We start from the raw sequence: 12,158 nt of genomic DNA on the forward strand, positions 1-12,158 counted from the left end.
TTTGTCTCAGGTTGTCCAATATGCTGATATCTTTCCCTTTATGATCTGATCTGGATAAATGTCTTGGTCCCAATATAAAAAGTATGTTTGGTCTAGTTATATCATTTTGTTGACTTGTTTTTATATTGGAATCTTTTTAAATATATTTTTGTTATTTAATTCACTTGTTTTTTATTATTGTACTTTTATATTTTTACTACATTAGAGCTTTGTATTATTACATTACAATGATTATAACATTGATTTTAATTGTCACTCAGTAATCACTCTAAAAAAAAAATCCGTAAAAAAACGGATAATGTCCTGGCAGAAAATTACCGGTACTTTTTCCGTTTTTTTTTACAGACACTTCCGTTTATTCAAAAACTGAACATTCTGTAGATTTATAGAACACTGTCCGTAAATTTACATAACATTTTCCGTAACCTTTAGGGACACTTCAATCTGCCTATGAAACGCAACAATGGTAACAATCAACAACAAAGCTTCATGCCGCAATGCATGCTGGGTACCAGGATTGTAGAAAACTCTTTCTTAACATTTACTCTCACCATTGTTGAGATTTGTATCCAAAGTGATGATGTCTCTTAAGCAAAAACCACAGCTAACACATTACAGCAATCTTATTCAATACAGTGTGTTTTAAGATCAGCATAGAGTGTCACTCTTATACGTTTCAGTTCTTTAATCTTATTTTATCATTTCATATTTAAATGTAAGGCAGCACAACATAAAAACAACCAAGATTATATGACATCATAGACAATTCTCCTTCCTCAAGCAACAAACAAGTTGTAATTCCTACAAGCAATAACACTGTTGCAATGCTGAAAGAGCAGAGTCAGTTTTGTGAAGGTAAAGGGACAAAAGCCTAACTAAAGGGAACACTAATTACCATAGTGGTGAGTTCAAATGAATCTAAAACAAACACAAACTGTAGATTTAATGTGATACATTTTGTGGTAAATATCCATTTGACTTACACATCACGTCAGAAAGAAGATTTATCTACTAAATCACGTGTGTGGATGCTGGAATAGTTGAACACTTGTATCTTGTTCTGACAGCATTTGTTTAGAAGTTAAACATCATCCATGTTAGAAAATAACTCTGCAAGCAAGTTGTAATTTTAGGTTTCAAACAGAGATGGAGATAGAGAGGCAAAAGTGAAAGATTGCAGCAGGGGTTATTGCAACCATAATGCAACATGTTATTAAAAAAAACGGATAAATGCCTGTAAAACATAAATACGGAAAATTCCTTCATATTTACACAGTACTTTGTCCGTTTTTTTACGGATTTTTTTTAGAGTGCAGCCTGTCTTTTGCAACTATATCCCTCTGGGGCTGGTTGCATAAATAGCCTGTAAATTAAGACTGTGTCTTAGGAACTAGTCTAACAAACTAGCAGTTAGTCAATCTTACTTTTCGGTTTGAAATGAGGTCATTCTACAAATTTATGTAACTGAAAAACAGTGATGATCCGTTTTGAAGAAAAATAAATGGTGACTAACTTGTAAAACTAGTCTAAACAGCTTATGCAACCAGCCACAGGTGTATGGCAGGCATCCTTATCTTCTTTAATCTGGCTCTTGCTTCCATCAACATCTGAAATCAAAAACAACTGAGTCTCTACTGGGGGGACTTGAGCCTGAATAAAAAAATGAGAGATAGAAAACAAATGTGAAAGATGAGTAATGAGTTTTCTTACACGGTCAAACAGAGTATAGTGACAAATGAAAGTGAACTTCTGTGTTCAGTTCTTTAACATTTATGTAATACATTTAAATGGGACATTTCACAAGACTTTTTAAAGATGTAAATATTTGGTGGTATGTATGTAAAGTTTTAGCTTAAAATATCATATAGATAATTTATTATAGCTTATTAAAATTGCCACTTTGTAGATGTTAGCAAAAATGTGCCGTTTTTTGGTTTGTCCCTCTAAATGCAAATGAGCTGAATGCAAACACTAATCACCATGATGGTGGTTTGTTGAAATTGAAACTCAATTGTGTTGTCAATTGTTTTTCTCTCTCTGCACGAAATAGCAGTGACATGGCTGGAGAGTGCAGATAAAGGGCTGGTATTATTATAATAAGATCCCCTTCTGACATCACAAGGGGAGCAACATTTCAATAACCTATTTTTTCACATGCTTGCAGAGAATGGCTTACCAAAACTGTTACTGGGTTGATCTTTTTAATAATTTCTAGGTTGAAATAAGCACTGGGGACACAATCATAGCACTTAACCATGGCAAAAGTCAGATTTTTTTATAAGTCCCATTTAAAAATATCTGAATCTTAATTAGGAATTAAAAATTATAGTTATTTTTTAGTCTTTGCATGTAAATACTTTACTTGCCTCCATTGTCAGGTTGATTTTCTTTTTGTAGCAGCAACAAATCACACCTATTACAACTGCAGCCACCAGCAGCGCCACCAGAGAACTATCAACTATTAGCTGTATAAGCCAGTGGAGTTCTGTAATGATAGAAGTTTCTAATTTTAAAAGCATTCAAAATTGATGATGGTTTTATGATTGTGAGTAAAAAATATTTTTGTTGAAAGGGAAATTTACCAAGATAATATTTTGTCACACCTCTTTAAAGTACACAATGACTTATATTCAAATGTTTGCTTGATTGAAGGACTTCTACACAATAAGCGATGCAATAGATCACTCTAATAAATAATCATTACTATTATTACCGTCATACCTGAACACATATGACAGAGATGGTTGATGTTAAGATGTTGAGTTTGGTTTGTGATGGTATTGTTGAGTACACAGCTGTATGTGTTTGTATCCTGATATTCAACCTCCAGAGGTAGAGAGAGTCTGATGTTGAGATCAGACACACTGATGCTGGACAATAAACTGTTTCCTTTATACCAGGACAGACTCACATCTCTCATATAACACAATAATAGACATTTTGAGTTTGATGATGATGAACATTGTGATAAGTTTCTGATGATGACGGTGACAGGCAGAGAATCTGGAAAACATAAGAGAAACAAAATTGTAATTTTTTTGAATCAACATCTGCCTTATACATTCACACTTTCCTCTTCAAGACCTTTAGATGTTAAATGTCTCACTTATCAAACCTGAATCAAACCATAAATAATGCACTCAATGAACTAAACTGTGAGTGTCTAAGATATATGCCTACTAAAATCAATACATAATATTTGCTATTAAAAAGGTAAAGTATATTAAAAGAACTCACCATAGACAGTAACATTGAATCTCTTGTATGAAGTTCCTCTGCTGTTGCTGATCTTTAGTTCATAAAGTCCAGAGTTTGTGATACTGATGTTTGTGATGGTAAGAGATCCAGTCTGATTGTCCAACTTCAGTCCGTCTCTGAATATCTCTTCATGATAATCCTTTCTATATGTGATTTTAGCTATAAGAATCTGAGATTCATATATCCACTGTATCTGCTGATCTCTCTGTATTTGAGTTATATCAGTGTGTAGAGTAACAGATTCTCCCATCATCACTGACACTGACTTCACTTCATCTCCATCAACACTAAACACACCTAAAACACAGAGAGATTTAATACAAATCAAAGCTGCATATAGTGACAAACAGACTGAATATAAACTTTGCTCAAATAAAAAAAAGGTTACTCACAAAACAGTATTTATTAATGCTTGTCAATTAAGCTCTGTGTTATGCTGTAATAAACAACAGTATTCCTCCCTAAAAAGTGAATTCTCCATGATTGCTTTGATTTGAGTAACCACATTAGCAGTATTATTAACAGGACAACATTTTTACAATGACATTCTGAGCAAACAGTCTTCAATTAAACAGAACAAAATACAACAGATTAGAACAGAATTTAACATTTTATGCTGATGAGGTTAAATTTGAGATCCTCAGTTTGGCCACAAATGTGAGGATGTGAATATTTGGGTTCATTCCTGAATCAGAATTTGAAGCTGTGTTCTTCATTAGTGTCTTATGTCAGCATATCATAAGTAAGCTCATTCCACTTAAAGGATGTCCTTGCTGCATACTCTCATACTCTTTTACAACAGCATTCAAATACTTTAGGTCTGTAGCACTGTTGCCAGGGGGTTTCTCATAGACCTGCACAAAATCTGATTGTTCTACATGGATCTCTCTATATGTATTTTTTTTTATCTTAAGATATGGACTTTTTAATCACTTTTAGAAATAGGATTGCAAAAAAATATTCTCATAATCTAAGATCATCAAAATTTCAATCTTTGACATTATCTTACTCAGTCAATATTAAATATATCATGATTATAGTTTCACTTAAGGATCTTTACATAGGCAGGGTTACATATGCGATGGTTTCCCATACAGTTCTGTTAATTCGTATTCTGCTCCGCGTATCTATTAACATAGCAAGGATAGTGTGCGGGATTATTATTTTTTAAACCATGCCTTTAAAATGCCAAAAAAAATGTGGCTCATCTTTCAAAATTGGGTAACTTAGTAGCCCAATCCTATAAGTTTTGCACTGTTTAAACAAAGAGCAAATCATACATTTCATATACGTGCAGCCTAATAAGACTTACCGTTACAGAACAACATGCATAGGCACAAAACGTATTTTCCAAAAGCTGAATGAATATATCGCCACATTAAACGATAATCCAGAAATAACATGCAAAATAGTTTTATATCTTCTTTTAAAGTTTGTCTTGCCGAAGTCAATAAACATGTTCAAGATATCAAAGGCCTCTATGAAAGTTTTATTCAGTAGGAGGATCACAGAAATGGGCGTTTATGAAACTTGACTCGTGAGAAGTCTTGCGCTCTTAGGTCAGTTTTAAAATGTAGGTCCATAAATCTAAAATGACATAGCAAGTTGCCTATTTGTACTGATCCGTGGTCAGTGCTCGCCTTAATTCGATGGCATGCTTAAGAGGTGATTCACATCCTCTGTTTTATCGGTGGGTGTGATAATTGACAGGGATTGCAACCAATAGCGCGTTTCTGCGCAGACTTCGACGTATTTTTTTTAAAGTCTATGCTTATGCCATGAAGTACCGCGAGAGCGATTCAAAAGCAGATTTCTGTATAGGCTTACTCGAATTGGTCTCGCGGTAGTGTGACGTCAATCTGATGGTCGTGCATCAGCTGCACCCAGTATGCAAACGATGCAAATCTTTCACGTTTAATTTTTTGAGCCTTTGAATATAACTAAAGGGATGTTTATTAAGGGGGCAAAAAAAGTTTGTGTACATTTAATTACTTCAGGCTGCAGTCATGCTGACATATTTAAAAACATTTAACTCTTAAACGATTCTGACTGGTACCTTTTTACTGTTTAGACACTTATAAAGACAGACTTGTTTGACAAACCGTGGACAAACTAAAAACACACAAACTACCACTAGCCTTCATATGATAGCCTTTAAAAAAAAAAAACGTATTATACAGAAACTTTGTTTTCAACCATTGTGTCATAAATGTCTGAACTGTTGCATTTATACATTTCTGAGCAGCAGGTATCAGCAGCAAGTGGTGTTTTGAAACATTTTTGAAATCATTTTGTTAAACTGATTCAATGAATATAGCCTATTGTTTCAATAGATTTACTTTCTCCCAGTGTATTTTGATATACATACATCAACCAATAATAATGTATTAAGATGTTTCTAAGTCTACACATCTTACTTTGATGTACAAATGAACCTTGATGAATAAAATACTTGGTACCATATTAATATATAACAGGCAGAAAAACAAATTGGGACACTCCCTGGAAGGAGCAACCTACAAGAACAGAGGTTTAGCCTGCACACAGTAGAGACAGATGGCAGAGTGTAGAAGATGAACACAGGGATTTCCCCACCCCCAGGAGAATAAGTGGGGTTCAACGTGAAAGCATTGAGAAACATAAAGTGGAGACAGGTTGGGAAATATGTGTGATGCGGATGTGGTAAATGTGGATCACCTAAAATAACCACAGCATACCTCAAGTCATGACTTAAGATCTCCTTCTTTCTTGCCAAATATTTGCCTTTGTAATACGAGATGCTTTGGAAAATGTATATGAGATGAAAATGTGAAATTGCACTTTGAGCTGGTTTAAAATAGGTATATATGTCAAACATGTTTAACAACATTGATCTCTAAAAAAAAAAGATTACATCACAGATATGTCAGATTTATACTTTGCACAATAAACTAAAAATAATACAGCATAATGGAAGAAAACAGGCACTTATTTAATTGCCAAAATTGCATACGAGTTCGCATTAACATGTAATCAAAAGGGTAGTATAACAATAAAGTATATTTGGCATTTTGCTGTACGGGAAGAGGGCCTCTTTAACCGGGATAGATTTACCAGCTGAGAGTGATGTGATGGGGTGGGTTGGAGAAAAGCTCCAAAAAACTGTCACAGGAGAGAGGGGAGGGATAAAGACCTCTTTGCGCTGATTGGTTGGATTACATGACTATGTTCCTCCTGAACTTAGTTAAAAAAACTTCTTTAGATGTGTAAATGTTCAAAGTAAAGTCAGTGAGAAATGAAAGCCAATAAATTATAGAAAGCAAATGTCACCATATCTCTTTGAGAACGGTTAAAAGTAAAAATTGTACTTAGTAACATAATAAATGTCTTTACTGTAATTATTTGAATCAATGCATTATTGATAAATAAATCATCCATTGAGTTTTTCAAACATTCGAATGGCTTGCTGTTCAGGTAAGAGAAGGCCACAGACTATTTCTTAAAACAACAATTATGTAAGGGGATGGACTCCTGTAATGACTCCTTGGAGGATGAAGGGGGTATCAATTTGGTCTGTTCATTAGGACCTGTGTTTGATGCGCCCTCTCCAGGTGTTCTTGTTAGATAAACAAATTTTCTTTAAATGTCCAGTCATGATAATGATGTCATTTGGCACACTGTAAAAAATTTGCTTTAGTTATGCAGCTGTTTGTCAGTAACTTACTGTAGATTGTTGAATAAACGTATTTACTGGCAACAGTTTGTACAAATCTAAAGGACATTAAAAAGTATTTGTCTTTACAGAATAAAACTAAAATAACAGCCTCATGCAAAGCATTCTGGGAACAAGAAATCCTTATCAACCTTTTTCTGTTTTTTTCCTTAAGATTTTGGTTCCCAGAATGCTTTGCATTTTATTTTAGTTTTATTCTGTAAAGACAAAGACTTGTTAATGTTTAATGTTTATTTAACTTTGAACAAACTGTTGCCAGTAAATAACATAAATTTAAATCTACAATAAGTTACTAACACACAGTTGACAGTAATACTGTAATTTCTACAGATTTTTTTACAGTGCAACTTATTAGTCAATGGTTTACAGTGAAAGAATCTTGTGAGGATGTAAAGCAAAAGCTACCATTGTTTTGTGCAGGAGCTCCACTGCTCTCCTGTTGACCTCCACTGCCATCTGCTGAACACCCAAAATCACCAAAATTGCAATGATAGAAATATTTGTTATTGTTATTTTATGTTAGCTATTGCATGAAAAATACAGATCGTTACCGTTATTCTTATTTTTGCCTACTTTCGTACATTAGTCCTGTACATTAAAGGTGCAGTGTGTAATTTTTAAAAGGATCTCTTGACAGAAATGCTAAAAATTTAAAAACTATATTATCATGGGTGCATAAAGACCTTTTAATAATGAATCATTATGTTTTTATTACCTTAGAATAAGACGTTTTTATCTACATACCCCGAGGGTCCCCTACGTGGAAGTCGCCATTTTGTGCCGCCATGTTTCTACAGAAGCCCTCAACGGACTAACTTTTTTACTAATTTGTCTCCGTCGATGACATGTTTTTCTGGTGGCGGCTACTGTAGCTTCTCTATGCGTTTCAAAAGCGAGTGAGGAGCAGTGGACTGAGCCATTGGTTGCAATTCGCAACCTCACCACTAAATTTACACAATACACCTTTAAGTCAGCAACTGCTCGCCATTTTTAATGTTAAATGGTAATTTAAAATCACAGATTTGTTGCAATAAACCCATACTTAAGTTTATAACCAAAACATTGTTTTATATAATTCATATTGAATAGTTTAACATGAGCTGTGATTGATAAAATGCAATGTTTCTCTATCATTTACATAACAATCAAACAAGTCAATATAATAAACAGTTGTTGTTTTAAACATTGTGTGAACATTAAAACATGACATTGTCATAACGTTTAAAAATGGTAAAATGTAACATTCCTCTAACGTTCAGACAACAGAAAAACGTTCTTAGAACGTCAATAAAACTGGACACTTTTTACGTTGGCAGAACATTTTTGGGAACGTTGGGAACTTTCAGGGAACGTTCTTAGAACTTTTTTCTGTTAGCTGGGTAACAGCTGAAAACGCCTTTAGCTGATGGCGATGAAAATCAGGTGTGTGACGCCGATGAAAAGAGTCAGCGATAATGAGGTCACCAGGTGGAAGGGGCGCACGTGTGGAGCTGTCAAAACACAACACATAAGGAAACAAAGACAAGGCGGCCGGTAAGACCGAAATCATGACAATAACATTTACATTAAAAAAACATGTGGTATTTGGTGATCATTGGTAAATGTAGAGACAATAATAAGGAATATAAATGTGTCCAAGAGCAATTTTCTCATCCTCCGCAACAATTTTCAATTATTGTTTAAGCCCTCAAGGAACTATCACTTTCAAAAAAAAAAAAAATTTTTGGAAGGGACATAATTGACTGTGACACTCAAGATGGCTACCAGGTAAACAGTTTTTCAGATAAAAGTTGAAATTTTGTTTGTCATAGTACCTAGACAACTTTTTTAGTTCTCATTACCGAAACATGAGTTTGTAAATGCATATATTTAATATAATATCATGTTGCGGATAATGATAATCTAAAAAATGTAAATAATTCTATAGGAAATATTTTTAATTCTCTAAAAATAATTGTTATAGTAAGTTCAGACCTTAATCTTATATGTGCAAAAAAAAATTAAATTCTGATGCCAGGCACCTTCTAAATCTGGATTTCGTGAGAATCACCCATTTGCATTTTAAAGGACCGGCCCAAAAACGACACATTTTTGCTCACACCTACAAAGTGGCAATTTTAACATGTAATAATAAATTATATATATGGTATTTTGAGCTAGAACTTTACAGGTGTACTGTGGGGACACCAACGATTTATTTGACATCTTAAAAAGTCTTGTGAAATGTTCCCCTTAAGGGTTTTCATTGATTTGGAGGCAAACTCCTGTCTAAAAGCATCCTATTATGCACCTCATGATGTTGGTTGAGAGAATGATGTATACTCTTTGTCTAGAATCATAATATATAAACAACTGCTGTCATACCTTTACATAGTGCACTCATGTTGAGGTGTGTAGTTTTGCTGGTGAAAGTATTGTTCACCACACAGCTGTAGTTGTTTGTATCATGATATTCCACCTCCAGAGGTAGATAGAGTCTGATGTTGCGTTCAGACACACTGATGCTGAGATCAGACACACTGATGATACTGGACAATAAACTGTTGCCTTTATACCAGGAGAGAATTACACCTGTCACATTCATAACTGAACACAGCAAGGAGCATTTTAAGCTGGGTGATTTTTCTGATGATGATGATGAACTTGGTGGAGATTCATTTGTGATGACAGGAGAGGGCAGATAATCTGGAGAATATCAGAGAATGAATGGGAATGAGCAACTATATTCAATACATTTATTGATGTTATAACCTACAGCCACAATAACAAACAGAGCTGTAATATCGGACATACTTATTTTATAAAACCAATATGACAAAGTCATGCATGTGTTACAGTGATTTTACAACAGATAAGGGAGTTTTAACTCACCATAGACAGTAACATGATAATTCTGACATACTGGATTTGGTCCATCACGGATGTGTTTATAGGGCCCTGAGTGGATTTTCCTGATGTTTTTAATGGTGAGAGATCCAGTCTTATTGTTCAGCTCCAGACTTTGACTGAACCTACTATCATTACAGTCATAATATTTGGGCTTGTCTATACGGAGTTCAGCAATGAGTTTGTTTTCTTCATATAACCACTCTATGTAATCCTGGTTTTGTTCTGTAAGATTAGTGAGTAAAGTGGCAGACTCTCCCACATGCAAAGATATTGGTATTTCTTTACCTGTTTCAGAATACATCCAAAGAACTTTTAAAACATTTTGAAAAATAAAGAATGAAATGAAGAAACAAATGAGAGCTGAATTAAATCATCATTTAAATGACAACACTTATTGACAACAGGAAGTTACATTTTTCTAAAATAATGCAAACCCTGTTAGTATAATTTGACAAAACAGAGTCAATTATTTTGCTTATATTGACACAATAATAATACATTGTTCAGGTGTTTTATTTTAAGAAACTTGACAGGTTTTTGTCTTTAAAATGCTTTGTGAGTAGGACAAAATGAGAGGGAGAGAGAGAGAGAGAGACAGAGAGAGAGAGAGAGAGAGAGAGAAAATATAATGCACACCCTTGAAACGTTTGTCAACCAATCAGAATAAAGCATTTAACAACCCTATGGTATAACCTATACCTTTTTAAAGAAATTACTTCAGTTGATAACACTTAATAAAAAGTTTTATCAACTTAAACGTTCTCACTTTAGGTAAAAAAAAAATACTTCAATTGTTAACAACTAAAAAATGTAAGATTTCACTGAACTATTTCCCCACCGTTCACTCATCAATTAAGAGAAAACGCTTCCCTGCCAATGACGAGTTTTTCCGGTAATCCGTATTACCACTATTATCAACCAGGTGGAGCCCTTACACAACTTCTAAAATCTGGAAGTATACGTCAAACAATTCAAACTCCAAGGGCGCTATTTTAACGATCTAAGCGCATTGTCTAAAGCGCACAGCGCAATGTCTAAATTGGCGTGTCCGAATCCACTTTTGCTAATCTAAGGACGGGAAAAATGGTTTGTGCGCCGAGCGCATGGTCGAAAAAGGTTGGTCCTATTTTTTTATGATTAATGGGAGTATTTTGGGCGTAACGTGCAATAAACCAATGAGAGTCTCAGCCCTCATCCCCTTTAAAAGCCTGTTGCGCTGGCGCTTATCCCTATTTAGATGACGGAACTGAAAAACTAAGCGGAGGAAGAAGATCCCCAGTTTAAGAATAATGTAAAAAAAATTGTGTTGTTATTAAAACCTTTAAAACACGTTTTCTTTGAGTCATGAAAGTAAAAAAGCAGACTTTTAATTGCTTTAAATGTATGGCTATCCAATATCATCAAAAAATAAATTACAAGAAAGAAAATGTTTGTACTCCAAAAATACTTTATTTGTACCAAACATGAGATAAAGAATTTACAAACGGCTCTCCGCACGTTTCAGCACTTGGACAGCGATTTTTTTTAAGCAAAGAGTTTTTTAGGCATTACTTAAAAATGTTTCTCATCTCACCATATACACAGGTACAAAGTCATCATACACAATAAATCCGTGACGTAGCATTTAAAAAAAAACATTTAAAAACAGATGCGTTTGTTTAAAGCAAAGCATTTTTTTACTTACCAGGCTGCAGGTGAAGCAGCTCTTTGCGCCTTCTAACATCTCATAAATGTCCAAGAGACTCAATAATGATTTTTTACATTTAATTCTTTAATCTTTCATATTTAAAAGTGTTTTGTGCTGCTGCGCATTCATGTATGTGATAAGCAAACCTGCGTTGTCTTCCCGTTTATAGGCGCATATTACTAATGCGCTCTTTAAATAACAAAAAACATATTGCGCCATTGTCTTTAGACTTTAGATCAGGTTTTAGTTGGTCAATGGCGTCGTTTATTTTAGTTGCCTCAAAATAGCAACGCGACAACAATGCACCTGAACACACCTTGTTGTGACGCCCATGGCCGCAAAAGGGGGCGCAAATGCATTTGCTATTTAAACAACGTGGCGCTAAAAGTGAAAATGTTAATACGCAGGGTGAAAACTAGCAAAAGACACTTGCGCTGCGCATTGCGCTGTATTGCGCCGGGTGTAAGATAGAGCCCTAAGTATGGTTTGATCATCGCTCTGAATCTGAATTTTTTAAGAAACCTACCCACATTTGAGAGGTGATAAAAGAGACCAAATGAAGGTAGGATGAAGTTTTTTTCTGGTTTGAAAGCAGATGGTTCTTTCATTTGA

The sequence above is a fragment of the Misgurnus anguillicaudatus genome, chromosome 23 (genome assembly GCF_027580225.2).
Source record: "Misgurnus anguillicaudatus chromosome 23, ASM2758022v2, whole genome shotgun sequence".
NCBI lineage: Eukaryota > Metazoa > Chordata > Actinopteri > Cypriniformes > Cobitidae > Misgurnus > Misgurnus anguillicaudatus.